The 22,957-nt window shown below is 47.7% G+C and overlaps 1 protein-coding gene across 2 annotated transcripts in view; it reads left to right on the plus strand.

Moving 5' to 3' along the window:
* Positions 1-11,729: 11,729 nt before the first annotated feature.
* EDA2R (ectodysplasin A2 receptor) overlaps positions 11,730-22,957 on the plus strand; it is a 54,703-nt gene continuing 43,475 nt past the window's right edge. The window contains exon 1 of one of the 2 annotated variants that reach the window (XM_069747364.1): positions 11,730-11,850. The gene's annotated coding sequence lies outside the window, so the exon portion shown is untranslated. The remainder of the gene's footprint in view (positions 11,851-22,957) is intronic. The other variant, XM_069747365.1, reaches the window with a different exon arrangement.

Here is a 22,957-nt window from a genome sequence, read left to right on the forward strand (position 1 = left end):
AAGAAAACCACGCAAAGGGGGCAAAAAGACCCTCCGTACCGAACTAACGGCACGGAGGTACACCCTTTGCGTCCCAGAGCTTCCAGCAAAAAATTAGACAAGCTGGACAGAAAAAATAGCAAACAAATAGCAAAGAAGAACTTAGCTATGCAGAGCAGCAGGCCACAGGAAAGATCCAGGGAAAAGCAAGTCCAACACTGGAACAATGACAGGAAGCCAGGATCAAAGCATTAGGTGGAGTTAAGTAGAGAAGCACCTAATGACCTCACCAGATCACCTGAGGGAGGAAACTCAGAAGCCGCAGTACCACTTCCCTCCACCAACAGAAGCTCACAGAGAGAATCAGCCGAAGTACCACTTGTGACCACAGGAGGGAGCTCTGCCACAGAATTCACAACAGTTCACATCTGGCAGCTGTCAATTTGCCTCCAACACTTTTCCTTTCACTTTTTCCCCATTATGTAGATAGGGGCAAAATTGTTTGGTGAATTGGAAAGCGCGGGGTTAAAATTTCACCTCACAACATAGCCTATGACGCTCTCGGGGTCCAGACGTGTGACTGTGCAAAATTTTGTGGCTGTAGCTGCGACGGTTCAGATGCCAATGCCGGACATACACACACACACATATACACACACATTCAGCTTTATATATTAGATATTTAATGCAGCGCTAGATAGCAGAAAAGCAGGTAATTCAATTGTCGGCTTTTGCTATCTCCTTCACAAACCCGACATGATATGAGACATGGTTTACATACAGTAAACCATCTCATATCCCCTTTTTTTTGCATATTCCACACTACTAATGTTAGTAGTGTGTATGTGCAAAATTTGGGCACTCTAGCTATTAAATTTAAGGGTTAAATCGCGGAAAAAATTGGCGTGGGCTCCCGCGCAATTTTCTCCGCCAGAGTGGTAAAGCCAGTGACTGAGGGCAGATATTAATAGCCTGGAGAGGGTCCACGGTTATTGGCCCCCCCTGGCTAAAAACATCTGCCCCCAGCCACCCCAAAAAAGGCACATCTGGAAGATGCACCTATTCTGGCACTTGGCCACTCTCTTCCCATTCCCGTGTAGCGGTGGGATATGGGGTAATGAAGGGTTAATGTCACCTTGCTATTGTAAGGTGACATTAAGCCAGATTAATAATGGAGAGGCGTCAATTATGACACCTTATCATTATTAATCCAATAGTATGAATGGGAAGAGTGGCCAAGTGCCAGAATAGGCGCATCTTCCAGATGTGCCTTTTCTGGGGTGGCTGGGGGCAGATGTTTTTAGCCGGGGGGGAGCCCACGCCACTTTTTTCCGCGATTTAACCCTTAAATTTAATAGCTAGAGTGCCCAAACTTTGCACATACACACTACTAATATTAGTAGTGTGGAATATGCAAAAAAAAAAAGGGATATGAGATGGTTTACTGTATGTAAACCATGTCTCATATCATGTCGGGTTTGTGAAGGAGATAGCAAAAGCCGGCTGTTACAGAACCCCCAGCACCAAGAATATGTTATGCTATATATATATATTATATATAATAGGTTCCATGTGAAATGCATCAGTCCACAGGCTGCATCCCTGGGCAGAGAGGACAAGATATCCCCCTTCTGACCTCCCCCACCTTTGTAATTCCCACAGTAAATACCAGCAGGCTACGTCCCCCTGCGGCTATTGTAATGTATGTCTGGCCTGTTTTTTCTATTGGCCTGCCCTCTGTATCTGTGTTATATATTCTGTGTGTTGTAAATAAAGTGTGTTCTTTTAGACTGGAAATACCTAGAGTAGCAGTCAGCTTTTATATGCTCCCATGTAATCACGAAATTCTAGCCAGCGTCCTTCATTCAGAATCCAGCAAAAGCAGACTGGACCTCCTGAAATACGGGGGGTGCTGAAAGAGGTACTACAGCACAGTAGACCCCGTTACACTGGTGGCAGACAGCGGGATGTGATATCCCTTCTACAGGAGGAAAGGAATGAATGGAAGAGAACTACCACAAGTTAAAGAGGACTACACTAAAAGATCTGGTGGAAGCCCGAGGGTTAATCGCCAGCAACAAAACAAAAGCGGATTTGATAGCAGCCATCATGGAACACGACAGTGCAGCGCCCCCCAATGTGAACGTGGAGGAGACTGAATTCCAGAGGGAGGTAAAGAACACATTGGCGTTCTATGGCCCAAACCCTGCAGTAGAGATCATACGAGAGGTGATGGCTGATGTGCGTACTGATCTGAAGGAAGAGATGGCCGAGCGGACCAGGATAGAGCTAACCAAGATGGAGATGGCAGAGCGGACCAAAGTGGAGCTGGCCAAGATGGAGATGGCAGAGCGGAGAGAGGAGAGTCAGCGAGCAAGGGTAGCTCTGGCCTCCGCCCAGGTACCTTCAACAGTAAGCCACAAAAAGATCCAGTATAATGCCTTCCAACAGTTGGGGGAGGCAGAGGAAGACATTGATGGCTTTCTGCAGGACTTTGAGCGGCAGTGTGCCCTTCATCAAGTGAAGCCGGAAGAACGGGTTCAAATTCTGGCCAGCAAGCTGACAGGCCGGGCAGCGGACGCCTATCGCACGGTACCTGATGAGGACTGTATGGACTATGAGCGGATCCAAGAAGTGATCTTGGCCCGGTATGCGCTGACACCAGAGGCATACCGCCAAAAGAGCCGCAGACTTATAAAACAAGTAACAGATACCCACGCTGAATGGGCCTGTAAATTACGGCGGTCACTGCTACAGTGGGTACAAGGGAGCCAAGCAACCACTAAGGAGGACGTCCTCCAGCTCTTCTTGTTAGAACGATTCTTTAATGGACTAAACCCCGAGACACAGGAATGGCTTCAGGACAGGCGGCCAATGACTTTTGAGGAAGCCGCTCGTCTGGCCGATGAACATCATGACGCCAGGAGGCCTCAGTTGTCCGGATCAAAGATGGTCACTAGGGGTCCGCCCATGGACCTGGAGGGCCCCAAACCACTGAAGATTGTAGGGGGACCAGCTAGAAACCCGGCCTACCACAGTTTCCCTGGGGCGCAATGCCACACCTGCCGGCAGCTGGGCCACCTGCAAAGACAATGTCCCAACTGGACTCAGCATACCCAATGGCCAAAGGCGGGAACAGCTACCTTCCGCCGGGCCGCTGTACACTGCTACGAAGGCGAAGCTGACCCGGCATTGGGGGCTACAACTAACCAAGGGGTGGAAGACATGGAGGAAGTGCTGCATGAAGTAGACCCCGTGCAGGCAGCCCGGGCAGATAATCGACAACAGCATCAACAGGTCGGGTGGGTTAATGGGAAACGCATGCAGTGACTAAGAGATTCCGGAGCAACTTTGACCCTTGTGAAGCCTCATCTCGCCCGGGACCAAGAGAAGACGGACCGGACAGTGGCAGTCCGTGTAGCAGGGGGAGCCATACATCGACTGCCCACTGCCAGGATTCACCTGAACTGGGGAGTTGGGGATGGCCTTGTTGAGGTCGGCTTGATGGAGGATTTGCCTGCAGACGTTTTGCTGGGAAATGACTTGGGGCCCATGTTGTCTGCCTTCTCGGTTGCCCCTCTGGCTGAGACATATCCTGTGACCACCCGGAGACAAGCACGAGCTGCGGAGGCGGAATCACACTCAGAGGAGGCCCAGGTAAGACATCCCAGCCCTACACGTATTCCCATAGCCAGACACATTTCTTGGGCCACCCCAGATGAATTTAAGAGGGAGTTACTTGAGGATCCTTCATTGGAGGGATATCGTGGGAAGGCACAGGAGGGGAGAGGGGTACTGGAAGGAGAACAGTTTATATGGAAGCAGGGACTCCTCTACCGGATCACAGAGCAGCACCACACAGGGACGAGCCCCACTATAAAACGACAGCTGGTAGTTCCCAAGAAGTATAGGCAGGAGTTACTGCGAATCTCTCATGACATACCCTTGGCCGGGCACTTCGGCGTCAGTCGCACCAGGCATCGTCTGACACAAAACTTCTTTTGGCCGGAGGTAACCTATGATGTTCATCAATACTGCCAGACCTGTGACAGTTGCCAGCGCATTGGGAAGAGGGAGATCGATGCAAGGCCAAATTACGCCCCCTCCCCATTGTGGAGGAACCATTTAGCCGAGTAGCGGTCGATCTGATAGGGCCGTTAGCCAAACCCAGTCCGTCAGGGAAAAGGTATATATTGACAGTGGTAGATTATGCCACACGGTATCCAGAGGCGGTTGCGTTACCTAACATACTGGCAGAGACGGTGGCGGCTGCCCTGCTCCAGGTTTTCTCACGGGTTGGATTTCCCCGGGAGATTATCTCAGACCAGGGTACCCAGTTTACAGCAGAGGTGACCAACCAACTGTGGAAGCTGTGCGGCGTAAAGTCCATTAGAAGCGCCCCGTACCACCCACAAACCAATGGGTTGTGTGAACGCTTTAACAGGACGTTAAAACAACTCATTGAGACTTTTATCAGGACCTACAGGGACTGGGAGAAATTCTTGCCTCACCTCCTGTTTGCCTATCGAGAAGTGCCCCAAGAATCCACAGGGTTCTCCCCATTCGAACTGGTATACGGGAGACGGGTAAGGGGACCCCTAGACTTAGTGCTAGAACACTGGGAAGGGGAGGGTATCATAGAAGGGGTTCCTATTGTACCCTGTGTGTTGGAATTCCGGGACCGCCTACAGGAGCTGACCCAGGCTGTACGTGGGAACATGCAGGTGGCCCAGCGGCGCCAGCGCGTATGGTACGATCGGAGGTCCAGAGAGCGCACCTTGGAAATAGGGCAGAAGGTCCTGGTGTTAGAGCCCACTAGGCAGAACAAGTTCCAAGCTGCATGGCAGGGTCCCTACCAGGTAGTGGGGAAAATAGCCGACACCACCTATAACGTCGCCGATTGTGACGACCCCAGGGTTATCCGCATGTTCCACGTGAATATGCTGAAGCCCTATCGGGAGCGCCCTGAAGAGGTAGTGGCCATTTGTGCACCTGAAGCAGAGGATTTAGCCGGACTTCCCTTGCCTGATGTCTTAGGGGAGAGGACTCAGTCTAAAACATGGGACTAGGTACACTGGGGTGAAGACTTAGGTCCCCGGGAGAGACAGCAGGTGGAGGAGTTGTTGAGGCAGCAACAGAGGATGTTTTGGGGGAAACCCAGGTACACTCACCTGGCACAACACAAGGTTGAGACCCAGGATCAGACCCCTCTGCGACAACCCCCCTTCCGCGTCCCTGAGTCTGTATGAGAAGGGATGCAACAAGAGATACAAGAGATGTTGCGTTTAGGGGTCATTGAAGAGTCAGATAGTCCCTGGGCATCCCCCGTAGTGTTAGTGCCCAAGAAGGATGGGACTACACGGTTTTGTGTAGACTATCGTAAGCTCAATGAGAAAACAGTGACGGATGCGTATCCCATGCCGCGTGTGGATGAGTTGTTAGACCGGCTGGCGGGGGCAAAGTATTTGACCACCATCGATCTATGCAAAGGCTACTAGCAGATTCCCCTTAGTCCTGATGCTATTCCCAAGTCGGCATTTGTCACCCCGTTTGGCTTATTCCAGTTTCGAGTTATGCCATTCGGGATGAAGACTGCCCCGGCGACCTTCCAGAGGCTGGCTGACTGGCTCTATGCGTGTGCCTACCTGGATGACATCGCCATCTACAGCCCGACATGGGAAGAGCATCTAAATCACCTAGAGGCAGTATTAGACAGGATCCACAAGGCCGGAATCACCCTGAACCCAAACAAGTGTCCCGTGGGCAAAGCAGAGGTTCAGTATTTAGGGCAATGGGTGGGACGTGGGAAACAGAGACCAGAACCAGCCAAGATTGAGGCCATAGCCAAATGGCCCACCCCATGCACTAAAACCCAGGTCATGGCGTTTCTAGGGACAGCGGGGTATTACAGGAAATTTGTTCCCAATTACAGCAGCGTGGCCAAGCCCCTCACTGATCTGACTCGTAAGAACCAACCCCGCCAGGTAACCTGGACCCCAGAGTGTGAGGAAGCCTTCCGCCAGCTAAAGGATGCCCTCACCAATACCCCTGTATTGGCCGCACCCGATCCAACTAAACGTTTCCTTGTTCACACAGACACTTCTATGTTTGGATTGGGGGCAGTACTAAGCCAAGTCGGGCCAGACGGCCAAGAACACCCTGTAGCTTACCTGAGTCGGAAACTACTGCCCGTGAAGTAAGCTATGCGGCCATCGAGAAGGAGTGCCTGGCAATAGTATGCGCACTCAAAAAGTTACAACCATATTTGTATGGACGACAGTTTTCCCTCCTAACGGACCATAATCCCCTAGTCTGGCTTAATTGGGTCTCCGGAGACAACGCCAGATTACTGCGGTGGAGTTTAGCCCTACAACCTCTGGACTTCACCATCCACTACAGACCTGGCAAACAAAACGGTAATGCCGATGGACTAAGTCGACAAACGGAACTTGTACCAACCCCATAAACTTCGGTCATCCCCAAACCGATCCGTTAAGGATCAGACTGTGTATGCCGATTGCGTCGCTGAAAAGGGGAGCCGTGTTACAGAACCCCCAGCACCAAGAATATGTTATGCTATATATATATATTATGTATAATAGGTTCCATGTGAAATGCATCAGTCCACAGGCTGCATCCCTGGGCAGAGAGGACAAGATATCCCCCTTCTGACCTCCCCCACCTTTGTAATTCCCACAGTAAATACCAGCAGGCTACGGCCCCCTGGGGCTATTGTAATGTATGTCTGGCCTGTTTTTTCTATTGGCCTGCCCTGTGTATCTGTGTTATATATTCTGTGTGTTGTAAATAAAGTGTGTTCTTTTAGACTGGAAATACCTGGAGTAGCAGTCAGCTTTTATATGCTCCCATGTAATCAAGAAATTCCAGCCAGCGTCCTTCATTCAGAATCCAGCAAAAGCAGACTGGACCTCCTGAAACACGGGGGGTGCTGAAAGAGGTACTACAGCACAGTAGACCCCGTTACACCAGCAATTGAATTACCTGATTTTCTGCTATCTAGCGCTGCATTAAATATAAATATATATATATAGGTGTCTCCCTGACATATATATATATATATATATATATATATATATATATATATATATATACCTATTCTATGTGTACATATCTACTCTAATCCAACCGGTCAGTGTGATTTTACTGTATAGCGCACTGAATTGCAGGCTTTTCAATGGACACCGGTGCGTAAAAATCGGACATGCGAGTGCTGTGCGTTTTTTTGTTGCACCCATTGACTTGCATTGGCGAGTCTCGTCCGAGAATCACAGCAATACGCAGCATGCTGCGATTTTTTTCTCAGTCCGATTTCGGATGACAAAAAAAATCGCAAATGAAAAGACACCTATTGACTAACATTGGTCCGAGTGCAATCCGATTTTTTATCGGATTGCACTCGTCCGTTTTCCTCGCAAGTGGAAAGGAGCCCTTAGGGTATGTGTCCACGTTCAGGATTGCATCAGGATTTGGTCAGGATTTTATACAGGTAAAATCCTGACGAAATCTGCACCTGAGGTCACTGGCAGGTCACCTGCGCTGTCCTTGCGTTGTTTCTGCAATGTAAGGACATGCTGCGTTCTTAAAAGACGCGCCGCATGTGGGTTGTCGCGGGTCTGCTGCATGCGTTTTTTACTGCATAGTGGAGACGGGATTTCATTAAATCCCCTATATATTATTACTTCATACAGCGCGAGATAGCTTTAAAGCCGGTAATTCAATTACCGGCTTTTGCTTTCTCCTTCCTAAACCCGACATGATTTGAGACCTGGTTACATACAGTAAACCGTCTCATATCCCCATTTTTTTTGCATATTCCACACTACTAATGTTAGTAGTGTGTATATGCAAAATTTGGCCGTTCTAGCTAGTAAATTAAGGGGTTAAATGGCGGAAAAAATTGTCGTGGGCTCCCGCACAATTTTCTCCGCCAGAGTAGTAAAGCCAGTGACTGAGGGCAGATATTAATAGCCTGGAGAGGGTCCACGGTTATTGGCCCCCCCCCTGGCTAAAAAAATCTGCCCCCAGCCACCCCAGAAAAGGCACATCTGGAAGATGCGCCTATTCTGGCACTTGGCCACTCTCTTCCCATTCCCGTGTAGCTGTGGGATATGGGGTAATGAAGGGTTAATGCCACCTTGCTATTGTAAGGTGACATTAAGCCAAATTAATAATGGAGAGGCGTCAATTATAACACCTATCCATTATTAATCCAATAGAAGTAAAGGGTTAAAAAAAACACACACACATTATTAAAAATTATTTTAATGAAATAAAAACAAAGGTTGTTGTAATATTTTATTGAACGCCCAATCCAATCACTGAAGACCCTCGTTCTGTAACAAAAAAAACATAATAAACCAACAATATCCTTACCTTCCGCAGATCTGTAAAGTCCAACGATGTAAATCCATCTGAAGGGGTTAAAATATTTTGCAGCCACGAGCTTTGCTAATGCAGCAGCTCATGTCTGCAAAACCCCGGGGAATGTAGGTAAAGTAGGTCAATGACCTATATTTACCTGCATTTGTGGTGAGGCGCCCTCTGCTGGCTGTTCCTAGATCGTGGGAACTTTCCTAGAAAGCTCCCTGGCTCGAGTTCATATGAGGACAACCAGCAGAGGGCGCCTCTTATGAACTCGAGCCAGGGAGCTTTCTAGGAAAGTTCCCACCATCTATGAACAGCCAGCAGAGGGCGCCTCACCGCAAATGCAGGTAAATATAGGTCAATGACCTACTTTACCTACATTCCCCGGGGTTTTGCAGACATGAGCTGCTGCATTAGCAAAGCTGGTGGCTGCAAAATATTTTAACCCCTTCAGATGGATTTACATCGTTGGACTTTACAGATCTGCGGAAGGTAAGGATATTGTTGGTTTATTATGTTTTTTTTGTTACAGAACGAGGGTCTTCAGTGATTGGATTGGGCGTTCAATAAAATATTACAACAACCTTTGTTTTTATTTCATTAAAATAATTTTTAATAATGTGTGTGTGTGTTTTTTAACCCTTTACTTCTATTGGATTAATAATGGATAGGTGTTATAATTGACGCCTCTCCATTATTAATTTGGCTTAATGTCACCTTACAATAGCAAGGTGGCATTAACCCTTCATTACCCCATATCCCACCGCTACACGGGAATGGGAAGAGAGTGGCCAAGTGCCAGAATAGACGCATCTTCCAGATGTGCCTTTTCTGGGGTGGCTGGGGGCAGGTGTTTTTAGCCAGGGGGGGGCCAATAACCGTGGACCCTCTCTAGGCTATTAATATCTGCCCTCAGTCACTGGCTTTACTACTCTGGCGGAGAAAATTGTGCGGGGCCCACGCCAATTTTTTCCGCCATTTAACCCCTTAATTTACTAGCTAGAACAGCCAAATTTTGCATAGACACACTACTGACATTAGTAGTGTGGAATATGCTAAAAAAATGGTGATATGAGATGGTTTACTGTATGTAAACCAGGTCTCATATCATGTCAGGTTTAGGAAGGAGAAAGCAAAAGCCGGTAATTGAATTACCGGCTATTTGCTATATCGCGCTGGATGAAATATTAATATATATACATATATGTGTCTACTGACATATATATATATATAGACAGTATATATGTTTTTTTTTTGTCACATGGATCCCTTGTATAGCCGTATGTCGGTTTTGCAAGCCTGTGATAAAAACACGCAGTACGGATGCCATACGGATGTCACACGGATCATTTGATGCGAGAAAATCGCATCCTCGCACTGCACACGGATCAATGTTTTGGTAACATTTGTGCGATTCTCGTTCGTCAAAAACGGTCCGTATTTTTATACGTTGTGTGTGTCCCCGGCCTTATACAGGTGATGGGATTCTTGTTCGTCCAGCTGATGCAAGAATCACCTGTGTAATACTAAGGAAATCCTGAAAACATGACCTGTTGGTGGCTCTTGAGGACTGGAGTTGGGGAACACTGGTCTACACAGATAACTAGACTCGTCCATATAAGAGGATGTCTGGCATTGCAGAACCAGTGAGTGGGACAAAGCCAAGGCATTAGATACAGCCAAAATAGTATGAAATGAAAGCAATGTTCCAACCTCTTAGGATTGGCTGTAAATATTTTGTTCCTAGAAAACACATTTAGGATTTATTCAATGAACTATGTTACTTTGGAATCAGACATTGATAGCTGATGAGGCACGCTTGTTTCCTACTGAGGCCAAGTGTGCCAAGGTTAAACTGTCTTGTCTAGCCTCCAGTGTACTGTCAGAGAGCATAGTCAAGGCAGGAGGCCTGTGTGTCGCTGTGTATGGAGGCTGTGTGTCGCTGTGTATGGAGGCTGTGTGTCGCTGTGTATGGAGGCTGTGTGTCGCTGTGTATGGAGGCTGTGTGTCGCTGTGTATGGAGGCTGTGTGTCGTTGTGTATGGAGGCTGTGTGTCGCTGTGTATGGAGGCCTGTGTGTCGCTGTGTATGGAGGCTGTGTGTCGCTGTGTATGGAGGCTGTGTGTCGCTGTGTATGGAGGCTGTGTATGGAGGCTGTGTGTCGTTGTGTATGGAGGCTGTGTGTCGCTGTGTATGGAGGCCTGTGTGTCGCTGTGTATGGAGGCTGTGTGTCGTTGTGTATGGAGGCTGTGTGTCGCTGTGTATGGAGGCTGTGTATGGAGGCTGTGTGTCGCTGTGTATGGAGGCTGTGTATGGAGGCTGTGTGTTGCTGTGTATGGAGGCTGTGTGTCGCTGTGTATGGAGGCTGTGTGTCGCTGTGTATGGAGGCTGTGTGTCGCTGTGTATGGAGGCCTGTGTGTCGCTGTGTATGGAGGCTGTGTGTCGCTGTGTATGGAGGCTGTGTGTCGCTGTGTATGGAGGCTGTGTATGGAGGCTGTGTGTCGCTGTGTATGGAGGCTGTGTGTCGCTGTGTATGGAGGCTGTGTGTCGCTGTGTATGGAGGCTGTGTGTCGCTGTGTATGGAGGCTGTGTGTCGCTGTGTATGGAGGCTGTGTGTCGCTGTGTATGGAGGCTGTGTGTCGCTGTGTATGGAGGCTGTGTGTCGTTGTGTATGGAGGCTGTGTGTCGCTGTGTATGGAGGCTGTGTGTCCCTGTGTATGGAGGCTGTGTGTGATGTGATGTGTTGTGTATGGAGGCTGTGTGTCGCTGTGTATGGAGGCTGTGTATGATGTGATGTGTTGTGTGTCGCTGTGTATGGAGGCTGTGTATGATGTGATGTGTTGTGTGTCGCTGTGTATGGAGGTTGTGTGTCGCTGTGTATGGAGGCTGTGTATGATGTGTTGTGATATCGCTGTGTATGGAGGCTGTGTATGATGTGGCTGTGTGTGATGTGTATGGAGGCTGTGTGTCGCTGTGTATGGAGGCTGTGTGTCGCTGTGTATGGAGGCTGTGTGTGATGTGTATGGAGGCTGTGTGTGATGTGTATGGAGGCTGTGTGTGATGTGTATGGAGGCTGTGTGTGATGTGTATGGAGGCTGTGTATGATGTGTTGTGATATTGCTGTGTATGGAGGCTGTGTATGATGTGGCTGTGTGTGATGTGTATGGAGGCTGTGTGTCGCTGTGTCCGCTGTCTTGTGTGTCGCTGTGCATGGAGGCTGTGTATGATGTGTTGTGTGTCGCTGTGTCCGCTGTGTGTCGCTGTAGAGTACCACAGGCCCCGCCCTCCTCACACTGCGCCACGCTTCTTTGTTTACTACTTTCACACAGCCTCCAGTCCTATCTACATAGCCCCGCCCACTCCCGCGCAGAGGGCGGGGCTTGTCTCCATCCAAGTGACTTCACGGTATGAAGATTTCTTGCGATTTCATCAACCAGCAGTGACCGGGATCACCGGAGGCTCCGAGCTCCGCCGCCAAATCTCCCAGGTACGTGACAGTGTGCGCGGGAGTGTCGCTAAGAAATGCCACGGGACAGCGCAGTGAGGAACATGCCCGGACCATGCACCACCTGTATGTATGTGTGCCAGTCACCTGTGTGCCCTGCATTGTGCATGTCGCCTGTATGCCAGTCACTGTACGTCTGTCCTGCCTCTATATGATGTACGTGTGCCAGTCACCTGTGTGCTTTATGTGCCCTGCATTGGGCATATCACCTGGGTGCCTGTCACTGTGCGTGTGCCCTGCATTCTGTATGTGTGCCAGTCATCTATGTGCCAGCATAGACTAGTAGTGTGCAGTGCTTACTGTGCCAGGCTGCTCGGTGTACCGTATGTTCTATGCCCCCGGGATGCCCCGTGCTCCGTCCTGCAGGCGGCGGGCCGGTATTTTTAGGCTGAGGAGGCGGCGGGGACGGGCCATGTGCTGTGGACAAGTCGGGGCTTGTAGGCGCTCGGAGTGGCAGCGCTGTGCACAGGACGGGGCGGCTGTGAGACACTGCTCAGCTATGTGCCTGCCTGGCATGGAGGTGGTGGGCGTGCGGGCAGACATGTGAAGTATGTGGGACCTGTGTGGGGGCGGCGGGCTCCTCACCAGATATATATAGACAGGCGGGGGGCGTCCAGGGGCTTCTATGTCACCTGTCTGGGTACAGCTCTCATAGATGACCCCAGGAAGCCTCGGCACAGGGCACATTGCTGGCCATGGATCTGAGGATGTACAGCCATACCTGGGGGCACAGCCTTACCGGAGGCACAGCCTTTCCTGGGGGCACAGCCTTACCGGGGGCACAGCCTCACCTGGTGCACAGCCTTACCGGGGGCACAGCCTCACCTGGTGCACAGCCTTACGTGGAGGCACAGCCTTACGTGGGGGCCCAGCCTTACTGGGGACACAGCCTTACCTGGGGCACAGCCTTACCTGGGGCACAGCCTTGGGCCATGTTCACACTGCTTGTATTTTTTATCTCATCAACAAAAATACTGACCAATGTTCCTTGTGCGGTCTCCCAGCCTTGGAGGCAACATGTGAATAGCCCCCTAGTAAAGTAACGTGTCAGTGTGCTACCAGCGAAAAGCATGGAAACCTGGCCTGAGTGTGAACAATGCCTTAGTAAAAGCTGGGATTTTTTGTTGTCTTTTTATGTGGGTCAGTTGTATCCTATATATATATATATATATATATATATATATATATATATATATATATATATATATATATATTTCTGATTACAATGTTGCAGAGCACCTGTTAACCCCTTAGTGTCCAAACCAAATCTTTCAAATCTGATCAGTATTACTGTATGTTAATAACGCTGGGAAGCTTCCACATATCTCAGCGATTCTGAGCCTAATGATTTCTGACACATTGTACTTTATGGAAGGCCGCACTCAGACGTCCGTGTAAATGGTAAAAGCAGACACACGGACCAAACACTGATGATGAAAATATTAGAAATTTGACAAAAACATTGAAATATTATCTTTTTCAAGCTTTGAATGTCTACACCTGTAAAACAGTGCCGTGGGTCTGATAAACGGCGCTTATCACAGTTGACGCAGCTCGCCGTATGCCCTGCGCCAGGACACATGATTTATTTATCAAGCGGAAAACAGAATATACACCGGGTTATCCTATTTACCCTGACCGCTACACCGGACTACATTCACCCGGTCTGGTTATCAGACCCACGGCACTGGTAATTTTCCCTCTGCCAGGACACGTGGTTCCATAAACAAGCAGCATACAGTTTCTGATGAAGGTCTATACCCAGACCAAAAACGTTTAATTGATCACTGTATGCGAAATAAATTGGAACCACTTTTTTTTCAACATGATACATTTTGAGTGCCGAGTGTTTTACTTGTATTGATTTTGGGATGGATACCCTACTTGAGCACCTATTCCAATGACTTTGAGTGCCGTATATAATCCATTACACCTGTAAACCAGAGAGTCATACTACACGATAAAGTTAATGCACCACTCCAGCTGTGTTTTTGTTTTTTTTCAGCCCTGGCATAGTGCTTTAAACCTATGGTCCCTGCCCCTACTCTTATACTCACCGTCCGGCATCTTTACCTTTTTTCTGTGCCGCACCAGTCTTGCGACCCAATCTTGTGACCTCATCTTCTGACTGGCCGAAAGTCAGAATTTACGTCACACGCTCTCAGTGCAAGTCTATGAGAGCGTGAGCGAGGCCAGGTTGAGGCCCCTATAGACTTGTATTGAGCTGTGACCTCTGCGCAGCTCCATGAAACACTGGAGCAGCCGGCAGCTCACAAAGTCTCGGAGACCAAAAGGAGCTGCAATGATAACAGATGAAGACCCCGGAAGGTGACTATAACTCAGGGGTCCGGGACTTGGATTTGAAACTCCACTCCAGCGATAAAATAAATGCTGGAGTGGTGCTTTGATAGACAACATTTCCCACGTGTCTATTTTAGGCTACGTTCACATTTGCGTTGTGCGGCGCTGCGTCGGCGATGCAACGCACAACGCAAATATGAACGCATGCACAAACGCTGCGTTTTGCGACACATGCGTCGCTTTTTGCATGGTTTTGGGCGCAGGAAAAACTGCATCATGCAGCGTTCCCTGTGCCCTAACGCATGCGCTGCAGCGACGCATGCGTCGCAAAACGCAAATGCAACGCATGTCCATGCGCCCCCATGTTAAATATAGGGGCGCATGGCGCAAGCGTTGCCGCGGCTGCGCCCGACGCAGCCGGGAGCGGCGCAAATGTGAACGTAGCCTTAATCAGCATCATTTGTCACATTTCCACTTATTTTGTTACAATGTTAGAAGTTTTAAAAGTTTAACAACAATTTTTTTTTTTAACAAAATATACAAAACTTATATTTTTGGAGACCAGTTTTGAGGTGTCTTTAAGGGAGGTCTATGTATTGGAAACCCCCCAAAGTGCTACCACTTTCAAAACAGCACCCCTGAAATTATTCAGACTTGCTATCAGGAAGCTTGTGAACCATTCAGATATTTATTAGGAATTAATGCAAAGTGGAAATCCCTTTAAGGGCGCAGTCAGGCGGCCGTATAACGTGGACATAGATAACATTGCATTGCCCGGACCGGCCAGCGGCTCTCCTGACCCGAGCGTGACAGCTGCATAAAAAAACATGGTGTCATACCAGAGTGAGGAGAGCGTCCGGCAGTCCGAGCATTGCGATGCCATCGTCATCCGTGTTGTCTGACTGCGCCCTTAAAGGGAGTCTGTCACTCCCGAAATACAAACTAAACTGATTAAACAGTTATATGGGGAATTTAGTCTATTTAAAAATCCAATAAGCAGTATATATTTCATTATGCTTATATAGTACCATCATATTCCACAACACTTTATAGGTATTGTTACCACTGTCCCCATTGGGGCTCATAGTTGGCCGCCACTTGATACACCCAGAAATGAAGTGAGCAGCTTAAAAGTGGAGGAGAGGACCCCCACCAAGGCCCCTGATATCGGAGTGAATATAATGGTATTCTAATAGATTATGAAGGGATGAGCAGTAGGGTCATTTTTTATCTCCCTGGAGTACTCCTTTAACCACTTCACCCGAAGCCTGTTTTTACCTTCCCGACCAAGCCAAATTTTACAATTCTGACCAGTGTCAGTTTATATGATAATAACTTTGAAACGCTTCAAGGGATCCCACTGATTCTGAGACTGTATTGTACTTCACGATGGTGGTAAAATTTGTCCGACATGACTTGCGTTTATTTGTGAAAATATCGGAAATTTGGCAAAAATTTGGAAAGGAAAATGTAGCAAATTTCTAACTTTTAATTTTTAACTCAGAGAGTCATGGCACACAAAATAGTTAACAAGTAAAAGTTCCCATAAGTCTACTTTACATCAGCACCATCTTTTAAACATATTTTGTTTTTTTTTGTTAGGAAGTTAGAAGGGTTAAAACTTGACCAGCTATTTTTCATTTTTCCAACAAAATTTACAAAACCATTATTTTAGGGACCACCTCACATATAAAGTGACTTTGTGGGGCCTATATGACAGAAAATACCCAAAAGTGAAGCCACTCTAAAGACTGCACCCCTCTAGGTGTTCAAAACCACATTTATGAAGTTTATTAACCCTTCAGGTGGTTCACAGGAATTAATGGAATGCGGAAGGAAAAAATGAACATTTCCGGTAACTTTGTTTCACCAAAATTTTGCTTTAGACCCATTTTTTTTAATTTTTGCAAGGATAACAGGAAAAAATGGACCCCAAAATTTGTTGTGCGATTTCTCCTGAGCATGCTGATACCCCATATGTACGGGAAAACTGATGTGTGGGGGCACAGGAAGGGAAGGAGCACCATTTGACTTTGGGAATGCAAAATTTGCTGGAATCATTAGTGGATACCATGTCACATTTGGAAAGCCCCTGATGTGCCTAAAGATTGGAAACCCCACACAAGTGACCCCATTCTGGAAACTAAACCCCTCAGGGAACTTATCTAGATGTGTGGTGAGCACCTTGAACCCCTAAGTGCGTCACAGAAGTTTATATAGTTGCGCCATTAAAATAAAAATCACATTGTTCCCCACAAACCTATTTTTTAGCCCCAATTTTTATTATTTTTGCAACGATAACAAGAGAAAATGCACTAGAGATTTTTTTGTGCAATTTCTCCTGAGTACGCTGATGCCCAATTTGTGGAAAAAAACTACTGTTTCGATGCACCGCAGGTCTCAGAAGGGAAGGAGCGCCATCTGATTTTCGGAATGCAAAATTTGCTGGAATCATTAACGGACCCCATGTCACATTTTTAGAGCCTTTGATGTGCCTAAGGAGTGGAGATTCCCCACAAGTGACCCCATTTTGGAAACTGGACCTCTCAGGGAACTTATGTAGATGTGTGGTGAGCACCTTGAACCCCTAGGGTGCTTCACGGAAGTTTATAACTTTGAGCTGTAAAAGTTAAAAAAATCACATTTTTCCAACAAAAATATTCTTTTAGACCCAATGTTTTTTTATTTTCACAAGGGGTAACATGAGAAAATGCACCATATTATTTGTTGTCCACTTTTTCCTGAGTACACGATACCCAATATGTGGAAGAAAACTACTGTTTGGGCTCATGGCAAGGCTCAGAAGGAAAGTGACCCCATTTTAGAAACTAGACCTCTCAAGGAACTTATCTATATGGGTGGTGAGCACCTTGAACTCCGAGGTGCTTCATAAAAGTTTATAACGTTGAGCCATGAAAATAAAAAAAAAAAACACATGTTTCCAACAAAAATGTTTTTTTTAGCCCCGTTTTTTTTATTTTCACACCGGTAACAGGAGTAAGTGGACCCCCAAGTTTGTTGTGCAATTGTTCTTGAGTACACCAATACCCCATATATGGTTAAAAACTACTTTTGAGGCACAGTGCAAAGCTCAGAAGTGAAGAATCGCCATATTGGAGTCCACATTGATGGAGCCCCTGAAGTGCCAGAACAGCAGAACCCCACACGGCGCGACTCGGGAGGGCCAGAGCGCTTTTTGCCCCCTGTAGCTCAGATTTTGCTAGAATAGTGTGAGTACTTCATATATAGAGCCCCTATGTGCTAGAAAAGCAGAATCCCCCCTCATGTGACCCCATTTTGGAATCTACACCTCTTTTGGAGTTTATCTGGTGTAGTGACAATTTTGACTCTGGGTGTTTTCCAGAAACAAACAGCAGTGGGTGTTGCTGATTAAATTGCAAACTGCCATTGTAGTGACCAGTACGTTGTAGTGACCAGTATGTTGTAGTCACCAGTAGGTTGTAGTGTCCAGTACGTTGTAGTGCCTAGCCCATGCTTCTGGAGATAGGCACCTGTAAATTAGGCAAGCGGTCATCGCTGTATAAATGCCAAACGTGGACACTAAATGTGGTTTAGGCACACTGTGGGGCTCAGGAGAAGGGCACATTTGGATTTTGCTGAATTTCATTTGGGATGCGAGGAGCTCTAGCGCTTTTACAGAGCCTTTGTAATTCCAGTAACTTGGAAGCCCCCTATATTTCCTCTTTCATTATTTCTTTCAACTGTATTGTTATGCAGGATGCTGATATAGTTGAAAGTGCAATGCCAGGTGGGGGTAGGAAGGGTGGGGTTGGCGTCATGAGCCAAATATAATCACCCCGCTGCGACAATTGGCCCATGGGCCAAAGTTTGACACTTATGTCCTAATGAGCTGAAGACTAGCATACCAATATTTCCTTTTAAAATGTTAGTGCTGGTGTTGAAATCCTAGCCACATGTATTGCACTGTAAATTCTGGTAGATTTGCGCTGAATAATTTGCATCTTAAATGTGAACACAATTTAGCCATGTCAGAATGTGGCTTCTACGCATATATTATTTGTATTGATAGATGGTAAGGGTCTTAGGTAATTTTATACAATTCAAACATAATTAAAGGGATTGTCCAGTTTTCAGACAACGTCTTACTAATTGCAGTGTTCCTCCATCTAAAATCAAATCCACACATACTCACCTCCGGTGCCTGCGCTGTTCCAGAGACAGCAGCGCCAGCGCTCATGTGATGTCGTTATGTCCTGTTAGCCCTGCAGCCAATCAGCGGTTGCTTCTCTCGCACTTCCTGAGGTTCTTTGCCACATGACTGTTAGTACACCCCTTTGAAAGTAAGATTCAACATATCACTGAACCAATTACCAAAATTTTGACAAGACTGAGTTTCATAGAACATTTTTTTTAACTCTGAACATGAAAGTATGGTTAATGATATAACTTTCATTATGAAATCTTCATTTTGCACCAAATTAATTGATTCAAAACTGCTCCCCACATCATAATCTACTACTACATCAGTATTTCCTTTTACCTCTATAATTTTAAAGGACGTGCATGTTGATTTTATTCAACCCTTCTCATCAGAAGACGCTCTAGTTTTGGAGTTTACTTCCATGGTCGGCCTGGACGTCTCTGTGAGATGGTTGCAGTTCCATCTTTGTCAAATTTTTGTATCACTTTTGCTACAGTATTCGGATTGATACGTAAAGCTCTGCTGATCTTCTTGTACCTTTCTTGTGTAATGAAATTATTTTTCTTCTCAGGTCTTGTGACATTTCTCTTCCATATGGTACCATTACTGTCAGCATGAAATGGGAAGGGGTTTTTATTGTTAAGTAATGCCCTTCCTGAGATACTTTGCCACGTGACATAAGTCACCTCTTTGCAGGACACCTGTTTAGTGAATAATTAGGCTATGTGCACACGTTCAGGAATTCATGCAGAAAATTCCTGTGAAAAACCGGACATTTTCTGCATGAAATCCGCAAGAAAACCGCATGCGGTTTTTGCCGCGGTTTTGACGCGTTTTTGCCGCGGTTTTTTCCGGACACTTCCCAATGCATTTTGGAGTGGGAAATCCGTAAAAAAACCACAAAAAGATAGAGCATGTCCGGATTTTGTGCCTGATGCGTTTTTTTTGCGGAAAAAAAACGCATCATGTGCACAAAACATGCGGAATTCATTCTAAATGATGGGATGCTTATTGTATGCGGTTTTTTTTGCGGTTTTATAGCGTTTTTATCGGGAAAAACCGCAAAAAAAACGCAAAAAAAAACGGAACGTGTGAACACAGCCTTAGGCTTACCTGTTGTTGAATTTTTGTTAATTAAAATTTTGTAGTCTAAACTTTAGTTTGCCCATAAGACTTTCATTGGGGTCTACAAATTTTTGAATGAACTTGTTAGGAAAATTACTGTTTTTGGGTGTGCAAAATAACAAATCTTGTTTGCAATCAATGGTGGTGGTGTTTAGTAGTATGGTATCCCATAGAAAAATGTAGATTCTGAAAGGAAACTCTAAGGCTATATTCACACTTAGCGGTTTTTACCGCGGAACCGCCGCGATTTTGATGCTGCGGGTCCGCAGCAGTTTCCATAGCGTTTACAGTAACATGTAAACCCTATGGAAACCGCAAACCGCTGTGCACATGCTGCGGGAAAAACCGCACGGGAACGCAGCGGTTTACAACCCGCAGCATGTCACTTCTTTGTGCAGAATCGCTGCGATTCTGCACCCATAGGAATACATTGAACCGCTTACTTCCCGCATGGGGCTGTGCCCACGTTGCGGGAAATAAGCGGATAATGTGCGGGTGGTACCCGGGGTGGAGGAGACTCTCCTCCAGGCCCTGGGAACCATATTTGGGGTTAAAAAATAAAAAATCTGGTTATACTCGCCCTCTGATGTCCGGAGCTCCTGGGCGCTGCACGCGGCCGTCCGGTCAGAGTTGCTGTGCGACCAGGACCTGCGGTGACGTCGCGGTCACATGACCGTGACGTCACGAAGGGTCCTTCTCCCACAGCATCTTTGGAACCGGACCGCCGGGTGCAGCGCCCAGGAGATCCGGACATCAGAGGGTGAGTATAACCAATTTTTATTATTTTTAACATTACTATTGATGCTGCATATTGCTGCATATGCAGCATCAATAGTATAGGCGGAAACCCGCAGCGGAAAACGCGGAACAAACCGCGATAAATCTGCAGGGAGAACCACAGTTGTTTTGCCCTGCAGATTTATCAAATCCGCTGCGGGAGAACACGCAGGGACCCGACGCAAGGTGTGAACATAGCCTAAAGGTTTTCTGATAAGTCTTTTATGGTGTCCTCTTTAATGCTGAGCATTATATATTCTGGTCTACAACAACTGAACTTTGAAATTTAAGGGCAACCACAGCTCGATCTGCCCAGCCAAGAACATTAACCCCTTCCCGACCTTTGACGCATACGCTGTGTCATGAAAGTCGGTGCCATTCCGACCCATGACGCAGCATATGCGTCATGGAAAGATCGCGTCCCTGCAGATCGGGTGAAAGGGTTAAAGGTACCGTCACACTTAGCGACGCTGCAGCGATACCGACAACGATCCGGATCGCTGCAGCGTCGCTGTTTGGTCGCTGGAGAGCTGTCACACAGACCGCTCTCCAGCGACCAACGATCCCGAGGTCCCCGGTAACCAGGGTAAACATCGGGTAACTAAGCGCAGGGCCGCGCTTAGTAACCCGATGTTTACCCTGGTTACCATCGTAAAAAAACAAACAGTACATACTTACATTCAGCTGTCTGTCCCTTGCCGTCTGCTTCCTGCACTGACTGCTGGCCGTAAAGTGAAAGCACAGCACAGCCACAGCGGTGAGTCACCGCTGTGTGACTCACCGCTGTGCTGTGCTTTCACTTTCACTTTACGGCCAGCAGTCAGTGCAGGAAGCAGACGGCAAGGGACAGACAGCTGAATGTAAGTATGTAGTGTTTGTTTTTTTACGATGGTAACCAGGGTAAACATCGGGTTACTAAGCGCGGCCCTGCGCTTAGTTACCCGATGTTTACCCTGGTTACCAGTGAAGACATCGCTGAATCGGTGTCACACACACCGATTCAGCGATGTCTGCGGGGAGTCCAGCGACGAAATAAAGTTCTGGACTTTCTTCCCCGACCAGCGACAGCACAGCAGGGGCCTGATCGCTGCTGCCTGTCACACTGGACGATATCGCTAGCGAGGACGCTGCAACGTCACGGATCGCTAGCGATATCGTCTAGTGTGACGGGGCCTTAACTCCCATTTCACCCGATCTGCAGGGACAGGGGGAGTGGTAGTTTAGCCCAGGGGGGGTGGCTTCACCCCCTCGTGGCTACGATCGCTCTGATTGGCTGTTGAAAGTGAAACTGCCAATCAGAGCGATTTGTAATATTTCACCTAAAAAAATGGTGAAATATTACAATCCAGCCATGGCCGATGCTGCAATATCATCGGCCATGGCTGGACACACTAATGTGCACCCACCCCACTCCTCCGATCGCCCCCCCAGCCCCCCGATCTGTGGTCCGCTCCCCTCGGTCCTGTGCTCCGCTCCCCCGTCCTCCTGCCCGCTCCCCCCGTGCTCCAATCACACCCCCCGTGCTCCAATCAAACCCCCCCGCACTCCGATCCCCCCCCCGCACAGCGATCCCCCCCTGCACAGCGATTCCCCCCCCCGTGCTCCAATCCACCCGCCCGCACAGCGATCCCCCACTCCGTGCTCCAATCCACCCCCCCCGTGTTCCGATCCACCCCCCCGTGCTCCGACGCCCCCCCCCCGTGCCCTGAATTTCCCCCCCTTATACTTACCTGGCCTCCCGGGGTCCGTCCGTCTTCTTTCCTGGGCGCCGCCATCTTCCAAAATGGCGGGCGCATGTGTAGTGCGCCCGCCGAATCTGCCGGCCGGCAGATTCGTTCCAGAGTGAATTTTGATCACTGAGATAGGTTATATCTCAATGATCAAAATAAAAAAAAAAAGTAAATGACCCCCCCCCCCCTTTGTCACCCCCATAGGTAGGGACAATAAAAAAAATATTTTTTTTTTTTTCCACTAAGGTTGGGGTAAGAACTAGGGTTAGGGGTAGGGTTAGGGGTAGGGTTAGGGGTAGGGTTAGGGTTAGGGTTTCGGTATGTGCACACGTATTCTGGTCCTCTGCGGATTTTTTCGCTGCGGATTTGATAAATCCGCAGTGCTAAACCGCTGCGGATTTATGGCGGATTTACCATGTTTTTTCTGCGCATTTCAATGCGGTTTTACAACAGCGATTTTCTATTTCAGCAGTTGTAAAACCGCTGCGGAATCCGCAGAAAGAAGTGACATGCTGCGGAATGTAAACCGCTGCGTTTCCGTGCAGTTTTTCTGCAGCATATGTACAGCGATTTTTGTTTTCCATAGGTTTGCATTGAACTGTAAACTCATGGGAAACTGCTGCGGATCCGCAGCGTTTTCCGCAGCGTGTGCACATACCTTTAGAATTAGGCTATGTGCACACGGTGCGGATTGGCCGCTGCGGATCCGCAGCAGAGTTCCATCAGGTTTACAGTACCATGTAAACATATGGAAAGCCAAATCCGCTGTGCCCATGGTGCGGAAAATACCGCGCGGGAACGCTGCGTTGTATTTTCCGCAGCATGTCAATTCTTTGTGCGGATTCCGCAGCGTTTTACACCTGTTCCTCAATAGGAATCCGCAGGTGAAATCCGGACAAAAAACACTGGAAATCCGCGGTAAATCCGCAGGTAAAACGCAGTGCCTTTTACCCGCGGATTTTTCAAAAATGGT

Source organism: Ranitomeya imitator, chromosome 2 (genome assembly GCF_032444005.1).
Source record: "Ranitomeya imitator isolate aRanImi1 chromosome 2, aRanImi1.pri, whole genome shotgun sequence".
NCBI classification, from domain to species: Eukaryota; Metazoa; Chordata; class Amphibia; order Anura; family Dendrobatidae; genus Ranitomeya; species Ranitomeya imitator.